Genomic DNA, 23,507 nt, shown 5'->3' with positions numbered 1-23,507 from the left:
GATTTTTGTAGAGTAGTTTATGTGAGATGAGATCGCTTGGGGTCACGTGATATGAACCGGCGAATCAGGATGTTGAACCATGAAAGCATAGTAAATTCTGAATGTCTTTTTACAAATTTATTGCCTTTATTTATTGGCTTTTTATAAAATTTTAAGCGATATTAAAATGTTTATGCCTTCAAAAAAAGAATTCTTAGAACTAACATTTTTTTTTTTAGTATATTTTGTGTGTTTACTGTATGTTGTCGCCAATAAAGTCTGCTCGGCGAGATTTGCGCTGGCGAAACGGAAAAGTACCGAAATTTTGTTTTCTCTTGGGTAAATAATTCTTGCTTAAAATTTCAAATATTTTATGTGTCATTGTTCTTACTAATTTCACTTTTTTTGAAATCGGAGAACGCCCACGAAATTCAACGTGTTTAGGAGTCAAGATTTGCGCCTGTTGTTGGCAAGAGCCTTGGTCCCAAGTGGTTATATTCTCTGATGCTTCATTAAAACCTTTTGGAGCGGTTGCATACTTTAGGTACAAGACACCGCATGGCACTTTTAAAACTAACTTTATAGTTTCTAAATCACGAGTTGGGCCAATTAAAAAGGTGATGTTGCCCCTACTAGAATTAATGGGTGCAGAATTTGCAGTAAGAATAGCCAAATATTGTAAAAATCTTTTTTTTTTTTTTTTTTTTTAATTTAGAAAGATTATGGAGTGATTCAACAATTGTGCTACACTGGATAAAAGGCACGGCATCTAAGTGGAAGCAATTTGTTTCAAACAGCGTATTTGAAATTCAAGAAACTACAGATCCCAGTGCATGGAGACATCATATAGGTAAAGATAACCCTGCGGACTTGTTAACAGGAGAATTAACTAGTAAAGATTTGCTAACTTAAAAAAAAATGGCGCCGGGGCTCAAAATGGTTATTGTACCAGGAGAATACTTGGCCCCAGTTGAAGCGATTTGAATGTGGCTCATTTCATATTTCATCCAGGGGATTGAAGCTGAATATAAAACTTCTGCTGTAATTAGTTCCTCAATTGTTTCGAAACAGATGATTGATGTTAATAAGTTAATTGCTTACTCAAACTACTGAAGGTGACTTCTTGTGTATTACGGTTTGTTGATGTTCTTTGAAGGAAAACTAGTACAATGGGTCTTCTTACTACTAAAGAACATAATCGTGCTGAACAGTTTTGAGTAAAAGCTATTCAACGTTTTCCCTCCTAAACGAAAGAATAAAAACAAACAATATATTCTATTGATAACCATTGCTCATTTCGAACTAGTTGGTAATACGACGGCAGATTCATTTTTTGCTTGCCTTTCAACGTTTTGTATCTCGAAGAGGGCTTGCTAGGTACAAACAGTCATCGGTTATCAGACGTCCTGTACAATTTTTGCACAGTTTAGAACTTCAGAACTAAAGTTTTATCTTCAGTGTTAATTTACAAATATGTATTGTGAGTGCATCTCTTAGGCGGGGTCATTGAATAATCTTCTGAAAAAGGTGAATATTGCTTTTTTGAATTTGGATAATGCTATATTTTACCCTTTCCGGTACTATTCGGTTTTGAGGGCCGTAAAATAAATGAAGCAAAAATGTATGCGCAAAAGCGCCAAATCTAGCAAACGCGACCATTTAACAGCGCGCCAAATCTAGCGTACGCGTTGATTTTAGATTGCGTAAGTTTATATAGTTCTATATTTCTTAAGACGCCATTGACATACTAGTTTAATTTTTAAATCCTTTTTTGATATCCTATGGATTTAACAATTTGGGAATTGCACATGACGAAAAGTCGGCAATAGAATTTTGGGTAAAGTCCAGATTCACGCACTGCTTGACGCGTTTCTAAGAATTGCACATACTGGGAATCCATGTGTACATCGACCTATTTTCACTTAAAAAAAATCCTAGAATTGCACAAAAATGGCACTGCGCAATGACTATGTACACAACGACATATTTTCACTTAAAAAGTAAAAGAAAATTGACAAAAATTCAATTGTTTTTACCCTTGTAAAAAGCGGCAAACAAATACCTGAGCGATTCTGCACTTTACCGAGAATGTTTTCAAAGAAAAGGCATCATTCATTATAGAAAATTACGTTTGAACAATCAACGAGATGAAATTATGCTTTAGCGATAAGTTGGTAGCGAAATTATGCTTTAGCGATAGTCGGTAGCGAAATAGCGAATAATTTATCCATTCAGTTATGTTTAGCAATTTTTATATAAATTATAATAATGATTTGAAATAGTTATTTACTCTTATGCTTCCATTCAGTCATGTTTAGTTTTTTTCATATAAATTATAATAATAAAAAAGTATTATATGAAATTAACCTTTCATCTAAATTAAAACATCAATCTTAGATAGTTATTTACTATTATACTTCCTTTCTTGCCGCAATTATTAGAGTTGCCACAATTTTTTTTGGCAGCATTGGCATCAACATTAGTTTGGCGATTTTTTACGGCCCTCGAACCCGAATAGTACCAAATTTCCTAATGTTCCATTTAAATTTTCTTCTTTGTGTCTGGAACTCTAGTGTTTTTGTTGTACGCGTATATACTAATTATATACAAGTTTGATGAACGCCTGTGGTTCATGGGGGGGGGGGGAAGTTATAAAAATAAAGTGATCATGTAATCAGATCGGTCGTCTGAATTCTTTCCCTGCAAGCCGTGAGGTAAATGTTTATGTAAACGAATCTTTAGAATTCTATGTAACGTATTTTTTGGCTTAGTAGGCTAGCTTTTTATTTCTTGTTTCTCGGATTAATTGCACTTGGATTTTTCAGTATGTTTTTGTATGTGATGTGAATAAAAAAATAAGAAAAAAACTGAACAACATGTTCTTCATGCAAGAATCTCGTTTAATTTACTAGTGATATTTTTTTAGCCAGTACACGGATTCTAGTTCAGATAATTTTAAGAAGTTTTTGGATGCTGTTAAGGAATTTTGTTTGGCAGAAGACACGTAAGTAAGGTAAGTGGATATTTCTTTTGTGCAGTGCTAAGATAAATTTCCTTTATATTATTTCATTGTTTGATTTAAAATGTAGTTTATTGAGATTATATATTTTTTGTTGGCTGGTCCTTTGACTTTTTAAGTGCATATAAATCGATGTGTACATAGACAAAGTGAAGGGGGGTGCAATGCTCTGATGTTTTTTCAGTGAAAATAGGTTGATGTGTACATGGATACCGAGTTTGTGCAATTCTTTGACTTGTTATTTTGGATTTGTTTAGCGGCGAATTTGGGTGCAAAAATTGCCGCTATATAAAGCAAAATAACAAGTTAAATAATTGAACAAACTCGGTATCCATGTACCGCCAACTATCGCCAAGGGGCACCCGTAAATATATTTTTACATTTTCTTTTCATATGTTGATAGTTACCGATTTATGATAATTATGGATTATTTGGGAAACTTTCTATAAAAAGGCGCAAAAACTACGAACATTCACCCTATATGTTTTACTTTTTCATGTGTAAAAACTGTCCAAATTGCGCCAAGGCGGTTACGTTAATGTGCTTAAGACTTTAGAGTGAAAAATTTACATCATGTAAAATATAATTTATTTCTAAATAAGTTTGGTTTTATATTTGAAAATTAATAACTAAATCATCTCGATAGATTTTTCTTCCTATCCTCATGCAACGTTCTAAATTTTAAAATTTTTAATGTTTATTCATAGAATATATTGATAAGCCGATCATAGGGTGTGAAAATTTATAAACTTAAATTTTGCAGTCATAATATACAATAGATTGACTTTCTTATTTTAAAAGACTTATTAACAGTTTAGTTATTGTCGCTTTATAGCCATGAATTATTTATACTGCTTTCGTTAAATTGTAAATAGTTTTATACGTATATTAGAAATTGAATGAAATATGAACTATTACTAGAATAATTATATATGTTATTTTGTGGGATTATTGCCTGAATTACATTAAAATTTGGACACGGATGTCTTAACTAACTAATGAAAATATTTCCTAATCCTAACTAACTTGTGAAACTAAAATTCTGTGCTGCATTCAGTAGCTGAGTTTCTAGTTGTGATTGGCTTTCAGAACCGCTTTTTCTTTGCCTGCGTGTTTCAGAAAAAGATTTATCGGTATTTTGTTGGAACTGGGGTATGACACACCCCACGCGCCTGTTCGCGTAAGTGTTTTTCTGACCGAATATTTAGTTCAGAAATTTATTTCTAGAAAGTAACAGTAAATATTTCTACTCGCAAGTGATTTTAAAGTACTTGACATTAAATTCTTAAAAATTTCTAACTGCATTATGGTAAAAAGAATGATTCCCTATGAGTTGGAGATGCAACGCCTGTGAGATTTATTAGAAATATTTGAAAACGATGAAGATTGCATTTCGGAAACTGAAGATGAAACTAGGAATATTTTCTACACTGTTTTTGGTTTCGCAAAAGATAAAACATTAATTCCTAATGTTCCTAAAAAAGGAAAAACTGTTCTTATGCTTTCAACATTATATAAGGATTTCAACTATAGATGATACTATCGGAGAAAATAAAACGTCAGGAATTATGTTTTTATAATATGACTAAAGGAGCAGTGGATATGGGGAATGAAATGTCAACCAATTATTGAATTGCCAGTATAACAAGGAGGTGGCCAAAGATAATTTTCTTTCCTGCACTGAATAGTGCTCTAATAAATGCTTGAAATATATTACATTCAACTGCTAATCCACCAACCAGAAACAGAAGTCTGTTTTTGAAGGACTTAGCATTACAATTAATGAAAAAAAGTATTGAACAAAGATCAGAGATTAATACTTTACCAAGAAACTGACTTACTGCATGCAAAACAAAAGCAAAATTTCGACGAAGAATTAAAACGAATACATGAGAAATTAGAAACAACTAAGTGTGAAAGATGTGATAAATTGCCCTCGCACCAAGGACAGAAGAACGTGAATGCAATGTTTAAAATGTGAAAACATTCTGTGCCAAGAACACATGAATGTATTTCGTTCAAAGTATAAAGAAATAAATTAAGTATGGTGTATTAGAGATGCAACGAAACTTAGAGGCATGATGTTTATTTTTTATTTTCATTTATCTTAATTTTAACTCTAAGATTATTTTGGTAATTTTTTTAAACCCAATTATTATTCACGTATTTATAATACACGAGAACAAGGAAAACAGCTTTAAAACAAAATAAAACTATTTTTATCGTATTTAAATACTGGGGTATGTGATACCCCACGCGCCCACTCTAGTAACTTTTCTTGGTGCGACTTCCGCAGGGTTAATAGAATCCGTATACTTACTATTATTTTATCCCATCTTAAGTTTTTACTATTATTTTATTCATTATTAATCTAACTATTCCATTTATTTTTATTATGTTTTTTTTCCAGTCAACTGCAGCCCTGCATTAAGCCGTTTGTTACACCATTTCATGGACGTCAACTCCTGTGCTCAAGAATACCTAAAATATAATAATAGTGAGGAACGAGTATTCTGGAACTGCTGAATGCAATTTCCAAAGCGGAGGCCTTTCTTCGTTTTGCAATTGTTAATATTGCACCTTCGAATGGTTTCGTCGTTGACATAAAGTTTCATATTGGTAGCTATTTTCGCATACACTATTGTCAGGTAAAAGACCTTTTGGTATCGTTTCTGTTATCGAGACCAGATTAAGGTATCCCCAAAAGCTGATGATTTGGCGAAAGACTTGAAACATAAAAATAATCGCCAAAATATTTACGATACGGTTAAGTTGAAGAAACTTCCGAGGGGGAGGGAACATAAGATATTCGTAAAATTAGAAATATGTAATGTGAATTAAAATTCCTCCAAAAATCAGGAAAAAAATAGGTTAGAGAACTAAGATTAACGTGAAGTCATGAAACTGCGGATATCATTTAAAATACCTGATTATATTTGCGTTTCAGGACGCTTTTAACTTCATTTAAATAACAACTGGTTACGGCCTATGACGCGCTGACGTTTGGCCGTAACCAGTCGCACTGCCCATAACCTTGCGTAATAATAATATTGGACAATCAATATTGGGATCCATAAATTTGTTTAATGTAGAAATGTTGAAATCGTTTCTTTGTTGACACTTCAGTGTTATACCTTCTCGGTGTATTATAGTGCCGTCAACAATATTTTCTTTAATCTAAGCAAAGTTCTGGCAGAGCGTTTAGGCATTAGCAACTTAAAATCATTCTTTTTCCTCCGTATATACCGCCGTACACCCTCTGGGGCGGAAAGATACGTTGTTTGTTACGACGCGAAAATAACTTTTGTCAACTTCGACAATATTACCAGTGCCGCCCATTTTAACTGATGGTCTTAGATATGGCCGGCCGAGCGGTAAAGACTAATAACGGTAAAGGTTCGAATGCCGCGAACGGGCTGGGTGCATGGGCGTTTTCGGGGTTTTCCCATGTGGAACGTGTATACGAGCCAGTTTTCCTTAGAAAGTCCTCCACGAAGGCATCATCACTTTAGGCAGATAACCCTCGTGTGCTTTGCCATAATTAAATAATCTAACCCAATCCTTAGATATGGCTTCAGAATGATATATAATATACCAAGTCTGCATGGCCACAGACTTCCCTTATGTAACTGTTCCAATAATCGACGTGCAGGCCCACCAGCAAACGAGCGGTAAAGTCACTGAACATTGGTAGTTCAACCTGGTTTCCTTTTGGGGCAAACGGGCTGGGCGTTTGCATGGGCGTTTTTGTATTTTCCCGATGTGTAACGAGGCCCACCAGCGGCCGAGCGGTAAAGTCGCTGAACACTGGTAGTTCAGTCCGAGGTTCGAATCCCGCGAACGGGCTGGCTGCATGGGTTTTACCCATGTGTAACGTATATACGAGCCCGTTTCCCTTAGAAAGTCCTCCACGAAGGCATCCCTCCCCCTTAGGCAGATAGCCCTAGTGTGCTTTGCCATAATTAAATACACCACACCACACCCCACCCCACCCCACCCCACCCGATGTGTAACGATACTAGCCAGTTTCCCTTAAAAGGTCCTCCACGAAAGCATAGTCCTGCCCTTAAACAGAGAGCCCTAGTTTGCTTTGCTATCTACCAAACCAACCAATCGACGTGCAGTGATTGATATCAAGTTGACAATAACGAAATTCAAGGGAAGTTAATTCTAAACACCATGCATAAATGAAACGAATTGTCGTTAAGAAATTGATTTTCGATCCTTAAAACCAATTTTTAGAAAGTAATTTTTTCTCTCCTCGGCAGTGATATCTTCACATATGCATTTCGGTGTTTCGTTTAAATTGAAGTAGAGTTTCATTTCATGGCTTTTCGTGCATTTTCTTTCAGCGTGAATAATTCCTTGTTCCTGAAGCAGTTGCACGGAAGATGTTTCATCGTTAGGTAAGTCCCAAATGTTTAAATCCATGTTTTGGTAAATATAATAACATAAGAGTTACAGGTACACTTTTAGAATTTATACTCTCGTTGCCAATTTTGAAAAAGCATTCTTTTCTATCATTTGAATGTAAAAGAAATTAAAATGTTTTAGGAAGAAACGGCATTTATTGGCTAAGTAACGAATTTACATTATAATATAATAAACAAAAGTTTATTTGTAACGTAATAGGTTAAACTGTAGTTTAAGTTAAAATCGTGTAACTTAACGATTACGTAATAGGTTAAAGTTAAAATCGTGTAACTTAAGAGTCGCACGATTTTGACTTGAGATTTGTAACTAAATACTTAAATGCTTGTTAGTGCCCTACATTTAGTATTTATGACAAAGAAAGCCTTCCTGTGATAGAATTTCAATGTTTATGAAAGTACAGTAAGACCCCGCTTAACGCTGTTTCGTTTAGCGCTGTTTCGGTTTAGCGCTCTTTTATTTCAACCCGGGGATTCCACGAAATCGCTTGCAGCATACGGGGATTCCCCGAAATATTATGCAGCGATAGGTTTCAAATACATATCCGAAAGAGTGTACTTATATTTCTTGTTTGGTGCGGTATTGTACAGACATATTTTGAAGGGGTAAATGTGGAAGATGTCGAAGAAATAATTCAAGAAGCAGCGGCTAGTCTTTCTAATGATGAGCTCAAGGAATTAACTGAACAAGAAGAAAACAAAAATGTTGACAGCAGTGATTCAGAAGAAGAGCAAAAAGAACTTTCGATGGCGTTTGTAAAAAGGAGTTTGTCTACCATAACTGAAATAATGGATCAATTCATTGAAAATGATCCGAATTTTGACAGGAGCTCAAAAGTAAGGCGTGGTGTTAGAGATGCTCTATCGGTTTATGAAGAACTTTTAAGAGAACAACGCAAAAGAAAAAGGCAAACAACATTAGATGCTTTTGTCACAAAAAGGCAGAACACTGAAAACGCGGAAGGCTAACTAAATATGACTGACTTAGAATTTTATTTTATTTTATTTTTTTTTTAAGAATATTCGTTTTGTTATTTATATTTTGTTTTTATTTTTGCAAGAAATAATAATGTGGTATTAATTTGGGCTTTAAGAAATAAATGTTTGGTTTTATTTTTATTAAAAAACATACTTTTTAAATTTAATACCTAACCAATTTCCTAGCCATCTTCCCCTAACCCCAATATTTACATGTAAAGATAGCCTCGTTTAGCGCTGTTTCGCATTACGCTCTACTTTGATGGAACGTATCCCCCGCGTTAAGCGGGGTCTTACTGTATCAGGAATTTTCAACCAAGGAAGAATTCGCTCCTGGGGGGGGAGGATTTCATAGATTCATGAGGGGAATGCGATCAGCCTTTTATTTATCCGTTAAGAATTTAGTTTTATTTTATGAATTAAAAAAAAACTTTTATTCAAGTTTTGGTACTTATGAACATTTTCTATAGTTTTCCTTCTTTAATTTATAAAATACATTAAAAGGTAATTTAAATTAAAAATAAATGTATATGTGCTTTTCGAGTATGGGAAAGGGAAGTATGGTCGTCTAAACAATGGTAAAAAAGGTGCATGAAGCAAAAAAAAGTTACTGCTATATATGATTCTACTCATCCAAAACTGTTGAGTAATAAAAACAAGAACTGCTAATTTGGTGTAGGTAATCAAAAAAGAAATTTTTAAAACTGAGTTTTCTATCGCCAATGGTGATTTTTTTGGACGAAATTTTAAAGCTTTGTGAAATATAGTAGATCCTGTGTATATTTAACAATTCTGATTGATGGAACTGATTCTATTTTGATCTATTCTATTCTGTTCTGATCTATTTTATTCTATTCTGTTCTGATCTATTTTATTCTGTTCTGATCTATTCTATTCTGATTTATTCTGTTCTATTCTGATATGGATTCTATTAAAACTTATTTAGATTAACTAATTTTTTATGGTATTATGTACTTCTGAATAAACAAGTATTTTCGGATTTTTGCGTATTGCTGGTTCCCAGTAATATTCACGTTTAACCAGCTTCCAATAGAATCACAATTTGCATTTGATTGAACCTTAAATGGATTTAAGAGAAAATATACTTGATTCTTTAACGGAAAATATACTTCATTCTACACTGCCCAAAAGAAAGTTATAAAATTAATTGCTGAATTTTTAGAACTCTAACAAATATTAAAGAAGAAAACGGAAAGAAGTTATTTTTTGTCAACGACACATTTTTTGTAAGAATTTGCTGTGAAAAATATAAAAATATGCAAAATATACGTTATATATTGTTAAAAATATTTTTTCTATAGAACGCTATATTTCCAAACGTTCCAGAAATAAATTATAAGTAAAATTTTATTACTCAAATGATTAAAAATTCTTTTAGTTTTGTAACCTTTCAGGCCAAGAAAATATTCTCACAACATTCGCTTTGCAAAGCATTTCAACCTATTCTTTGATTCAAATTACAATGAAATTCTTCACATTTTACTTATATTAACTTGTACTTATTCCCTTAAAGTGATGCTTATTTTTTAAATGTTTTTATGTTTACAAGCTGGGAATAACTTTATTTTAATTTGCGGTTAGCTAGGTATTTTTTAACAATTAAAAAATTTTAATTTTAAAAAATTTACATTTTTTAACAATTAAAAAATTTTAATTTTAAAAAATTTACGCTGATTTTTAATGTTGGACTTTGTTTTTGATAGGACATTGTTTTAGACTTAATTCTAAACTTTGTTTATTTGGTGGTATAAAATCCGTACAGCAAAAATGATATGAACAGATTTTAACCAATATACCGTATTTGCCAGCGTATAAGACGCACTTTTTTTTTTCTTCTGAAAGACGGGCTGCGTCTTTTTGTACGCCCATACTCAGTTTTCCATTACATTCATTACTAGAAATTTCCTCTAATCGGAATTATGCGATTTTGAATGGATCACAGCTTTACAGGATGCTCTAAAAACAGAGACAGTTGTTAAATCCTTTAAGAAGTGTGGCATTATTAATGCACTGGATGGTACAGAGGACAATTTGTTGTATGAGGACTCGGATGCTGATCTAGAAGAGATTTTAAGTGACTCTTCATTTAGCTCTAAAGATGAGTGTCTGGATTTTGACGAAGAAGATTAAAAGGTTTTCTTACCCAGATAGATTGGGTATTTGCAGATAGTATTACTTTGTATTTGTATTACTTTATATTTAAAATACTGTAAATTCGTGATAATCCTTGAAAAATGTGTATGAACAAGGGTCTTATACGCCGGCAAATACTGTATGTTAGAAAGAGAAATCTAATTTCTGACATTTTAAAAGAATGACAGTCGAAGGGAAACTGCACTTGACGAAGCTATAGGACCAGTTCTCGCCAAATCAACCGGAGAAGACTGGTTTTGAAAAATTGGGTGACAAATTTAAAATTGAATCAGTAGATTTTGTCAAATAATGAATTTGGAGGAAAAAGTGCCTTTAGATTTTATATTACGTTCGAAAGGGGCTTTTCTTCATTTACATACACCTACACGTTTGGGCTAAAAATATTTAAAAACAGCATATCTTTAGAATTTCCGTTAGACAGTCTCGCGCACTGAACACAAAAATGTTTTATTCCGTAGTGTTGCCACTGCTCGCTATAAAATTGTTGACTTTTTTAATCAAAAATTCTTTACAAAATATAAAATAGATTATAAAACAAATTCGAAATTCAAAAAATAACTTGGGTTTCCAGGGGCTCATGTTCGGGTGGAGGACTACGCTATTCAAAACTGAACGGCTCTAGATAGTTTTTTTCCCAATGAAAGAAACATACGTACATTATGTACATTATACGTACATTATTTTTGCAGATTGTTCATTATTTAATTTCTTTAAATACAATACTGGACAGTAACATTTGGTGGCAACAATTTGAAAAGTGATTTAACGCTTTTGGTGATTCTACGCAAAAAATACCGTTTGGAGATTAAGAGCTCTTTTGGGCTAATAACATGAACTTTAATCCTGTGTCACGCGATTATAAGGGGAAAAGTAGTGAAATTCGGAGACATAATAAAAGAAACTATTTAAAAATTTCAAATTGTAGCTTGCAATGTGTTCAAAATGAAATTAAATAAGTAAAAAATTGTAGTCTTTAAAAAAAATTACTTCTTAAGGGAGGTGGCTAGTATTTACATTACTCACCGGGCAACATATGCACGCCGTCGTACATTAGGATTTGAACCCACATCAAATATCTCTCACTACCAAACATAAAAATGTAACATCAAATGTCTCGACTGCTGGTGGCGTTTGAGTTTTGTAACTTTTGTAATTTCATTCAGTTCCCTAACTGCCAACCGGTGTAAAACGGATTGCTATTTTGATAATTTTTTACTGAATTTTCTTTTGACCTATACATTCAATCCGTCATTAGAATATTTATCATTGCGAATCGTAGTAGTAGTGCTAAAATGACTAAATATGAGTCCTCTTTTCCACGGTAAAATTATTCGATTTTCTAGTATTTTGACTTAATATTTCAAGGATTAAATTTTCATCACTTCTATTAAATCTTTTATTTTGTATGAACTAACCGCCGAAATAAATCTGTTTTTTAGTCCAAAGCGGCAATTTGCCCTGAAGGGCTATTAATTTCGTTCTGGCATTTTGCGCCGAAAACTTTAACCCTTTGTTGCATCATGTCCACTCTAGTAAACAATAGTTTTAATTTGTTTATCCTTCTGTAAATGCCTTAACAGATTCCATTCCTGTGTTTATTCATTCTATATTATTAGAACTTTCAACTGGGCTCACCAGCGGCCGAGCGGTAAAGTCGCTGAACACTGGTAGTTCGGTCCGAGGTTCGAATCCCGCGAACGGGCTGGCTGAATGGGTGTTTTCGTTGTTTTCCCCATGTGTAACGTGTATACGAGCCAGTTTCCCTTAGAAAGTCCTCCACGAAAGGCATCCCTCCCCTTTGGCAGATAGCCCTAGTGTGCTTTGCCGTAATTAAATACACCACACCACACCACACCACACCAGAACTTTCAACTCTCTATCATAGATGGCTATATAGCATCATTAAGTAAAGCATTGCTATTTGGAAAATGGCTGTTACTTCTGTTTCCAAGTTAGTACAATTTCTCGTAGTAAACATTATATAATATTGCTTACATTTTCTTATTCTGCAGTGCCCACCAGCGGCCGAGCGGTAAAGTCGCTGAACACTGGTAGTTCGGTTCGAGGTTCGAATCCCCCGAACGGGCTGGGTGCATGGTCGTTTTCGTGGTTTTCCCCATGTGTAACGTGTATACGAGCCAGTTTCCCTTAGAAAGTCCTCCACGAAGGCATCCCTCCTCTTAGGCAGAGAGCCCTCGTGTGCTTTGCCATAATTAAATACACACACTCACTTATTCTGCCGTTTTTTATTCATAATTACTCATTTTAGACATTTTAAATGTCGGTGTGAGAAAATTATGGAATGGGTAGATAAAGATCTACCGAAAAGAGTGAATTGAAACCAAAATGTACTGCTTATCAAGCCAAAACACCACTGGAAATGTTTATTTGGCAAGGAATTTCTAGAATATTTGACATTTGAGTCCAATAGGTACAGGTTACAAAACCGTAGCAAAATGAATTCAATTACAATCGACGAAATTAAGGTATTTTGGGGGATCTGTACGTACATGTCAGTTGTAGATTTACCATTTAGAAGATGGGAATGATCACTGCAAACAAGGCAGGAAATGATTTCAAATGCAATGACCGTAAATCTTTGGGAAGAGATTTGTATGCATACGCATGCTGTCCACTGTAGTGAGCAAAGTGTAGCAATTATTTAAAACAAAATTTGAATAAAATTAATTTTTTTATTATTACTAACGTTATTTGAAGTAGAAAATATACAAACATTGTCGTTTAACGTCTCTAGATTATTTGTTATGCGACAAAGAGTTAAAACGCTGTATCACTTTTCAAATCGTTGCCACCCTATGTTATCACTGTCTTATATGTAAATAAATTAAATAATGAAGAATCTGCATAAGTGGATGTATGTTTCTCGCACTGGGATAAAACAATACCTAGAGCCATCCAAATTTGAATAACGTAATCTTCCATAGAATATGGGCATGTGGAAGCTTGAATTTGAAATTAGTTTTATTACCGATTTGAGATTTTGTAACATTTCCAACGAATTTTTGATTAGAAAAAACTAAACGATTTCAAAGCGAGCCATAGCAGCACTGTAAGAAAAATAAAATTTATCTTCAGCGCGCGAGATTGTATCGATAATTCTAAAAATATGCTCATTTTAAAATTAAATTGCGATATTGCTCTTGAACTGAATTTTATATTTTAAGTACGTAGATTATGATATTTAATAAATAAAGGTAACGCACAAAACGTTAAAAAAAAGCCCCCCTTTGGACGTAATTTAAAATATGGAATATTTCAGATTTTTGTTTGTACTTTCTCTGCTTGAATCGATCAATTTGGGGATGGTTTTTGAAAATTTTAAAATTTGCTAGAAGAGAACAAAATAAAAGAGCGCTGAGTCATCAAATCTTGTTATTCTTTGTAATTTTTTGTTTATCATTATTAGCAGCTAGCTTTTTTACTGCTACGTAATTTTAAATGAATTGCATTCCTAAATACTTTTTCAGAAAAATTGAAAAATCAAGATTGGAAAACCTTCCTTGTGAGAAATTATTTGATAATATCATTAGAATAATTAAATAAAATGTAAGTTGTATTTAATTTACGACAAAGGGAGAGTCATCTTCTTTAAAATAATATTTAATGGTGTTTTTATAGTTCATGCAATTTCACAGGTAATTTACCAAAATAAGTGGTGTGACATATGTACTTTTAGAATGAAAGTTCATTAAAATTCAATATAATTTAATTCCTAAATTGAAAATTAAGGTAAACAAAAACGGCTGAACCGAATTATTTCACGCATGTGAATTTTGCTCAAGTAAATACAATTATTTCTTTGAGTTTTGCAGGTATGTTTATGTACAGCTGCTACGGCTATCTAAGGTGAGTGAGTGCACCGCTATGATGGCTTCCGACCACGGACATGAACCAAACGGAATTATATACCATCACGGCGGGGAAGACTCCAGAGTAAAAATGTTGAATATTATATACTAATAACAGTTTTTACATATTTGATAACTGCAAGGCACTAAGCGTTATTCTGGTTATCTGCTTTAAGTTCTGAACGTTTAAAACATTATAATATTATCCACGGTTGTTTCTGCTTAGGCAGTGTCTTGAGATTTTCTCTATTTTATCAAGGGCTATTCTGTTTTTGAGTGTGTTAGACGTCCACATTGCCCAGGCACAGTCCGCTGGTTTCTTCAGGTGCCAGGTTCTTGTATGTACACAATGGAAGTAATAATGGTCCGTGTCGCCTTCCTCTCCGCATTCGCAGAAAGGAGTATCCCTAAGTCTGAATCTGTCGAGGTATACTGGGAGTGGTCCATGACCTGTCAAGAACTGTGTTAGGCTAGCACAGTGGGTCTTTATTTCCATGTTAACTTTTGGCAGTAAGCGAAATGTCCTTCGTTCTACCTCTGCCTCTGTCCATCTACTTTGCCAATTTTGTAGCAGACTTGTCAAAGTTGTTCGCTTAATATGAGACCAAGGAAGTTTAGTTGGTCTTTCTAATATATCCGTGCAGTTGGCTGCCTGCTTGGCCAGTAGGTCAGCGGCTTCATTGCCTTCAATCCCTGTGTGAGCGGGAACTCATTTTAAAGTGGATCTTTGCGAAATAGGCATTGTCAGAAGCTGTTTCTGAATTCGATATACCGAAGGAATCCGGCTGTTTGGACTTGCGATAGCCGCCAGACTTGATGCCGAATCACTGAGTATGGAGAATTTCTCCTGTTGACATGTGTTCGCATATCTAATTGCAGCACTGATAGCTAGAAGCTCTGCTTGGTATACCGAGTTGTTCGAGCCTAATTTCCTTTTCCACTCGAATGTTACAACTCCATTTTCTAGTCTACAGAAGGCGCTGCCCGTGCCGTTCTCAGTTTTGGAGCCATCTGTGAAAAAATTATTACTGTACCTCTGAATTGGTTGGCCGTTTATACTGATACCGTCGGAGAGATTAAAAGCTGCTGTATGAAAGTTAAAGCAGTTGTTTTGCTCCTCGTAGTCCGAGTGGTGATAACTATGACCCCGACGCACAACCAAGCCCGACCCCAAATTAAAACCTCAGTATTGGGCGGGAGGTGGATCTGTCAGATAATTAGCTCCCATCGAAAGCTTAAGAAAATTCACCACTGCCGCCATCTCTGGAAACTCATAGCTGAACTGTTCGACCGGGATCACCACTCCCGGCGATCAGAGACCAGAAGTGCGGCTGTATTGGCCTGAAGATTTGACTTGTCGTCAAAGTGTTCCTGCCAGTTCTATGCGGGCAGCTCCGCACTGAAGGAATGACGCAGATTGACGGTCTTAAACAACTGAATGGCCGCTGCACCGCCACTGATACCGTGGGACTACACGGAATTCCGGTCAAATGGCAAGCCATGCCCGCTACCCAGGGCTGTTCTTAGTGGGGGCGTTCAGCGCGTAAACTACGCGGCAGCTGGACTCTCGCGGTACCACGACTAAATATTTTAAATTCATTATACTTGTCATGTGTAAGTACTTTTTATACAATTTTTCACGTGTAAGTACTTAATATGAAATAAAAATTTAATTCATCATTGAGCATTTTTTTAACTTGATGGCGACAATCTTCGGAAAGTACGCGGGCAGCCAATGGCCTAAGGACGACCCTGCCGCTACCGATGCCACCAGACTCCGGAGGTCCCTTTGGTCCAACCGGATTAAACAGGTTTTCTTAAACTGTGGGTCGCCAAAAATTTTAGCAGTTTTGATATTTCTTTAAGGGGACTCGTACACCTTAAACCCCTCATGATCTTCCAATATGTGACTATTGCAAGAATTGGAATATTTTATTTATTTTAAAAGCAATGACTTCCAACTTTTTACAGCTGACTTCATGATATAGCTGCTTTGGAAACTAGTAACCAGAAAGTTTGTGTTGCCACAAATAGTTTTGTAATTTAATCCTCTTTGTGACAAAATATTTCACCTTGTTTCCACCTTGCGCGCATGATATTTTAAAAATGGCTAATGGTACATATTTGAAATTGGATGGAATTCTTTATATGGGCACTATTTTCTAACTGAACCAACAAATCTGATAAATATTTTAATTTTGAAAAATTTTATGGACGAAAACATTACAAAATTTTTTAATAAAATGCACTTTATAAACTCATCTCAAAATAAAATAAAAATTTAACATGAAATTTTTAGAATTTTAGGTTCAAAGTACTTTCCAGATGTTATAAAAGCTATATATTAAATATGGAATAAAATTATGAAACAATGTTTTTAAACTGTGCGCGCAAGTTGGTAACATGACTAAAAATGTTGTCACAAAGCGGATTAAATTATGAAAATATTTATGGCAACACAAACTTTCTGATTACTATTTCAGAGAACAGCTATATTATGTAGTCATCTGTAAAAAGTTGGTAGTAATTGCTTTTGAAATAAATAAGTTATCCCAATTCTTGCAACAGTCACCTATTCGAACATCTTATGGATTTTAAGGTGTATGAGTCCTCTTATCTTATTACGATAATTTTACAATTACCAAATATTTTTACACAATGTATCTGAAAATAGATAAAGATTAGACAATACAGACAAAGGACAAAACCGAAAACCTTTCGACGCATTCTTTTTATAATAGAAACTTGTATTTTACCTGCTTTGCACGTGATGTTGTCATGTGTCATTTTTTCGTCGGTTACTTACTTAAAATGTTCACATTGTTCTATGTCTTAAAATTAGAAATTAAAGTTAATGACGTAAAACTACAATAATATAGTGCAGTACAAGAGAAAAAGTTGACAGTTTTACTCAAGCGTGTGTCGGATTTGCGCAATATGGGGTCCCACAAAATAGGTCGCAAAAAAAATCTCTGTGATAAAAAGGGGTCGCGACTAAGAAAAGTTTAAGAAACCCTGGAAACTATCTTCCCGCAGTGTTCTGGAACCGCCAGGTTCGTAATCATTGTTTCCCGAGAGTGCTACTGTTGTGATAAGATACCCAGTTTGTATTTTATAGGTATCTAGCACCCACAGCAAATAGGCTCTTAGGTTTAAAAAAGAAAAATTTTTTAAAAAATTTTCATGCTTCGGTTACGGAATTTTAGTGTCTTACAGAATGACCCGCATCTTTTCCATCCAGAAATTTTCCGCGATTTTAAACGGCAAAAGTAGTATTTTTATAGTGAAAAATATCGGTTTTATCTGAAAATGAAACGTGTGTCATTTTTTCCTACTAGTTTCAAGTTTAGTTTGCTAAGTTAATGCAAAAATATTATGCAACGTTTTTCGTGGTCATTATTAACACGTTCACGCCGGCGCAGGCCACCGGTGGTCCGCACTAGTCTGTTTCATCGGGCGGCGCGTACCACCGGTGGCCCGCATTAATCTGTCTTATCGGGCGGCGTATGCCACCGATGGTACGCATTCGATTGTGTTATAATACGCTGAAAATTAAAATAATAAAAATTTAACATTTATTTATTATAAAAACTTTTTAATAACAATTATAATTAACAACTATTAGCAAACGTACAACTCGTATACAGGTTTGAACAGCTAACAATCGCGAGCCGCCAGATAAAACGCGGCAAAAATTCGAGCACCGTTTTACGGCGAAGAACATAAAATTTGGCCCCGGCGTTGAACGTGTTAAAGTTAAACGGATTTTGTAACTGGGTTCGCCTGAAACCCAGTTATAAAATCCGAAGTATTTCCTTCACCACGTCTACATTTCATCTCTCCCCCTTACTACAACTTGCAGTCCCATAAAGAAAATAGCTATGCTATAACGCTTAAGCTGTTGATGTGTGTCTTTTGGAGGAGGAAAATGTTATGAACATACGATAATCGTCGGGCTCGAAATAGAATATTGATTCGTCTTTATGAAGCGAACTGATGCCCCTCTACTATGTATAATATATAGAATCTTTACTGGCCCGGATTCCTTCTTTAAAAAATTTAGGTCTACATGTATATAAATGGCGATTTTGTACAGTTTGATTTAGCACTGAATCTTCTTTTGCAGGTTTTCTTGCTTTGCTTCAATGCGCCGAATTAAAATCGATGTCTGGACCCACCAGCGGCCGAGTGGTAAAATTGCTGAACACTAGCAGTTAGGTCCGAGGTTCGAATCCCGTAAACGGGTTGGCTGCATGGGCGTTTTCGTTGCTTTCCCCGTCTGTAACGTGTATACGAACCAGTTTCCCTTAGAAAGTCCTCCCCGAGAGCATCTCTTTCCTTACGCAGGCTCCTCAAGGCTTTGCCGTAATCACATCAGTCAAACTAAGATCGCACATGAGTTGCACAAGATTCCTCAGTTGCACATGAGGGATCTTGACCTGATAAAGGCCCACGAGTGACCGAGCGGTAAAGTCGCTCAACACTGGTAGTTAGGTTCGGTGTTCTAATCCCGCAAACAAGCTGGCTGCATAGGCTTTTCTTGGATTTTACCATGTGTAACGTGTATACGAGCTAATTGCCTTAGAAAATGCACCACGAATGCACATACTTTTAGTCACGCCTAACAAATTCGTTATTTGCTTGTATGATTCATCCGTTTCCAGATAATCATTTGCTCGCCAATCATTGATTCTTGTAAATTAAGAAGCTGAGGTAAATTAGGTTAAGTTAATTTATTAATAAAACGCCATTTCAGGGCTATCACTCTCTGGGGTTGGTACCTTCGTGCAGGTTTGTTTTAAGTGAAACTACCTCTTATCTACATTAATATATGAGAACAACCACGAAACCTTCCATGCAACCAGCCCGATTGCAAGGATTTAAACATAGATCGAACTACCAGTTTCCAGTGACCAGAAAGTTTGTGTTGCCACATATAGTTTTGTAATTTAATCCTCTTTGTGACAAAATATTTCGCATATTTCCACCTTGTGCGCATGATATTTTAAACGCTCTGTCACTCTTAAACTGGGAAGCCAAGAGAGGTTGAGATAGAGTTCCAACTCTTTCTGCAATTGCAACGTCGTTAAGAGACGCTGAGAGAAACAAAAGCATACAAAATGAGATTCTCGATCCAGAATCATAATTTTGAACTCCGATATTTAACGTATTATGAGATCACTGATGTTATATCTAGAAAAAAACCTTCTTTTGATTACTTTGAGACACTAGATTCATATTTAGTAGATGTCATTTGTTTGTAAAAACAGGGCGGTACTTAAGCAGTGTACGTAACTGCTCAATGGGACTTAACAACACCTCAAAATGTTTTCATTCACTTGCAGTTTATGTAGTACATTTTTCCATTATAATTTGAGACACAAAGAAAGTATCACCAGAATTAAATAAGTCTGCAGTGTTTCAGAAAACCTCTGTTAAGTTGAAAATTCATATACAAGTATATCTTCGAAACGCAAGGAAATTTTTTTAAATAATTGCTGAAGAAAATACTGCGGCGTTTTGCTGCAGAAAACAGTACAGCGTTTAGTTGGCACAGTAATTCTTGAAACAGAGTATTTGAAGTAATAGTAATGCCGAGTATTTATAGAAAAAAGTGCGTTAACCTTTTGAAGACGGGATGGCCATTATAGTGGCCATAGAGTCCTCTCTTTGAAAAGATGGCCATAGAGTCCTTTCTTTGAAAAGTCCTCTCTTCGTCCACTTTAGTGGCCATGTCTTTTTCCCTCATTTTCCAAGCTGAAAAGTGGGGTGAAATGTCAAATTTGACGTCCCTAGGGTTTTAACCACTTATCTCTTGCAAAGGTCTTCCTTTTGCGACATAGATGCACCCCTCTGAGAATTTGTTAAACTACACACAAGAATCTTTGTTGCAAATAGGAGGTGATTTCTTAAGGGGGGAAAGCATTCGGTTCAAGATTCCCCGTCCTTTGGTAGCTTTTACTGCTACCAAAGCCCCGACCTCAAAAGGTTAAGTAAAAATTTGCTTTCTCTTACGTCTGCTATAGATTTTGCAAGAGTCGGTAATTGAGACTTGAATGGTTTCACAGCCGCTGCCATAGGAGGCGGAAGTGAGTTCATTACATCTTCCATATCTTTCGATGAATCGAATGGACCCTTAGAGCCTAAAGTAAAACATTAGTTTAATAAACTACATAACAGTTAAAATAGAATTGCTATTAAGAAAAGGGAATGAAAATGAACTCTTAGACAATGAAAAGCAAATGGAATTTGAAATAAATTCCGGGAATAACCAGGCCTATTATTAATATCTGGCTCTTCCGGGAGAATATGCTTACTCAATGATTCATGCTGTCGTTTATATCAGGCACGCCCATCATGTATCCCATCGTTTGATTTAAGAGTTAGCACCTCACCAGAACAGTATAATATGACTAATACAAATACACAGCTGGAGAATCTCTTTGAGATGCCACTGTGGGAAGACAGGAAAATTCAGTCTCTAGCTACCTTCCAACACTGAGATAAATCTAGTACAAGTAATGACATTTACAGACCGATCTTTGCGAAACATAGACATAAATACAGAAATTATATCGTTCTCTATAAAGATGGCTCAAAATGCCGAGATCACGTTGATGCAGCCTTTGTAGTAGGAAAAACTATTCTTGGGGTTTCGATTATCTGTATATTCGGAAACTAAGTACCGTTTTGAAAAAAAAAATAGTAAAACAATGTTTCCGAATCCAATTTTATTTTTACATGAAAATACATGTCTTAAACTATTTTTCAACATAGTTTCCGCCAATCATCAAACACTTGTCATAGCGGCTGACCAGTTTTTGTATACCATCGTCAAAGAAACTTCCCGCCACTTTCGATAACCAAGACTCCACAGCATTTTTCGTGTCATCGTCAGATCCAAAGCGCTTGCCACCAAGCTCGCGCTTCATGTGCAGGAACAAGTGACAGTCGGACCGCGCCAAGTCCGAGCTGTACGGCGGGTGATCGAACTGCTCCCAATGAAACTGTCGAATTAACGATTGAGTGACACCAGCAGTATGGGGCCGAGCATTGTCATGGAGCAACACAATTCCTTTACTGAGCATTCCTCTTCGTTTGTTTTGAATGGCACGCCTTAGTTTTGTTAAAGTCTCACAATATCGTGCCGCATTAATGGTTTCACCTCTGGGAAGAAATTCAGTAAGCAAAACGCCTTTCCTATCCCAGAAGACAGTGCACATGATTTTTTGTGATGACATTGTCACTTTCAACTTTTGTTTTTTCGGAGAATGAGTGTGTCTCCACTCCATAGATTGTTGTTTCGATTCTGGTGTGAAATGACACACCCAAGTTTCATCACCTGTCACAATTTGGTTTAAAAAGTTTTCTCCCTCATCACTGTACCGCGTGAGAAATGTCAGGGCACTACCAAGTCGCTTTGTTTTGTGAACATCAGTGAGCATTTTTGGAACCCATCGGGAACAGTTTGCGATAATTCAAGCGGTCAGACACAATTTCGAACAAAATAGTACATGAAATTTTGGAAATGCCTCTGAAAGAGTTGTCATTGTGAAGCGTGTGTTCTCATGAATTGCTTCAACAACTTTCCTTACCAAATCATCGGTGACAACAGAAGGCCGACCACTCCGAGCCTCGGCGTGGACATTTGTTCGACCTGCATTAAACATTCTTACCCACTTTCTCACCATTCCATAACTTATCGCGTATTCACCGTAAACTTCTGTCACTTGACTTCTGTCACTTCGGCCGGTTTAACATTCATCGCGTTCAAAAATTTAATCACGGCACGAATCTCAGTCAGCGGGAGAAATAATTGTCTTAAACATTTTGAATGTGCACAGCAAACTGAAAACACAACATAGAGCAACGAAAATGGCGACAATTGAAAGTCAGTGAACAAGAAAGACTAGTACGCGTACCACAGCGCTGCGACGGCGCTAGAATGAAACGGTACTTAGTTTCCGAATACCTATGTATATCCGGCTTGCTCTGTCTTTAAACTTATACAGTTTATGAGGCTCTAACGTTTCTGTCAGAACATCGTTACAAGAATTTCATTATCTGTACACATTCCTTGAATGTCCTAACTTTATTCAAAGAGCTTAAGTATAACTCACATCCCAACATTATCAGGATTCTGAAGCTTAACCAGACTTTAAAATATTGATGATATCAGATTCTTTATTCCTGGCCACGTTGGCATAAAACGTAATGAACTAGCGGAGATTACAGCTAAAACTGTTACTGCAATATTGAATCCCCAGATTCCACTTAGATATCAGTAAGATGATCAAACGTAAAATTCTTAATAAAGGGCATAGGCATTGGGACGACCAAACGAATAACAAACTCAGAAATGTTAAACCCACAATTGAATGCTGGCCGTCCACGGCAGAGGAAACAAGTTATTTTGACTCGGTTGAGAATAGGTCATTGTCGACTAACTCACGAACATTTGCTGAAAGGCGAGAGGAATCCTCGCTGCACAAACTGTAATGAAGATCTACAGTCCGCTATGCCCTAACAGATTCCATTCCTGCGTTTATTCATTCTATATTATTAGAACTTTCAACTGTAGATCATAAATGGCTGTATAGCATCACTAAGTACAGCACTGCTATTTGGAAAAATGGCTGCTACTTCTGTTTCCAAGTTAGCATAATTTCTCAAAGTAAACACTATATAATATTGCTTACATTTTCTTATACAGCCATTTTTTATTCATAATTAGTCATTTTAGACATTTTAAATGTCAGTTTGAGAAAATTGTGGAGTGGGTGGATAAAGATCTACCGAAAAGAGTGAATTGAAACCCACATGTACTGCTTATCAAGCCAAAACATGACCGAAAATGTTTGTTTGGCAAGGAATTTCTAGAATATTTGACATTTGAGTCCAATAGGTACAGGTTGCAAAACCGTAGCAAAATGAATTCAATCACAATCGACGAAATGAAGGTATTTGGGGAAGATTTGTATGTACATGTCAGTTGTAGATTTACCATTTAAAAGATGGTAATGATCACTTCAAATAAGGCAGGACGTGATTTCAAAT

The 23,507-nt window shown here is 35.5% G+C and overlaps 1 long non-coding RNA gene across 1 annotated transcript in view; it reads left to right on the top strand.

Annotated features, from left to right (window-relative positions):
* The first annotated feature begins 2,846 nt into the window (after positions 1–2,846).
* The window catches only part of LOC146997054 (uncharacterized), a 51,878-nt gene continuing 31,217 nt past the window's right edge, over positions 2,847–23,507 (top strand). Inside the window, exons 1-2 of the long non-coding RNA XR_015041087.1 lie at positions 2,847–2,992; positions 5,409–5,646. This is a non-coding gene — a long non-coding RNA (uncharacterized LOC146997054). The remainder of the gene's footprint in view (positions 2,993–5,408; positions 5,647–23,507) is intronic.

This window comes from Stegodyphus dumicola, chromosome 5 (genome assembly GCF_044657685.1).
Source record: "Stegodyphus dumicola isolate Sdum_Otavi_A_Nest chromosome 5, ASM4465768v1".
NCBI lineage: Eukaryota > Metazoa > Arthropoda > Arachnida > Araneae > Eresidae > Stegodyphus > Stegodyphus dumicola.
This window is presented reverse-complemented; position numbering and strand designations above follow the sequence as displayed.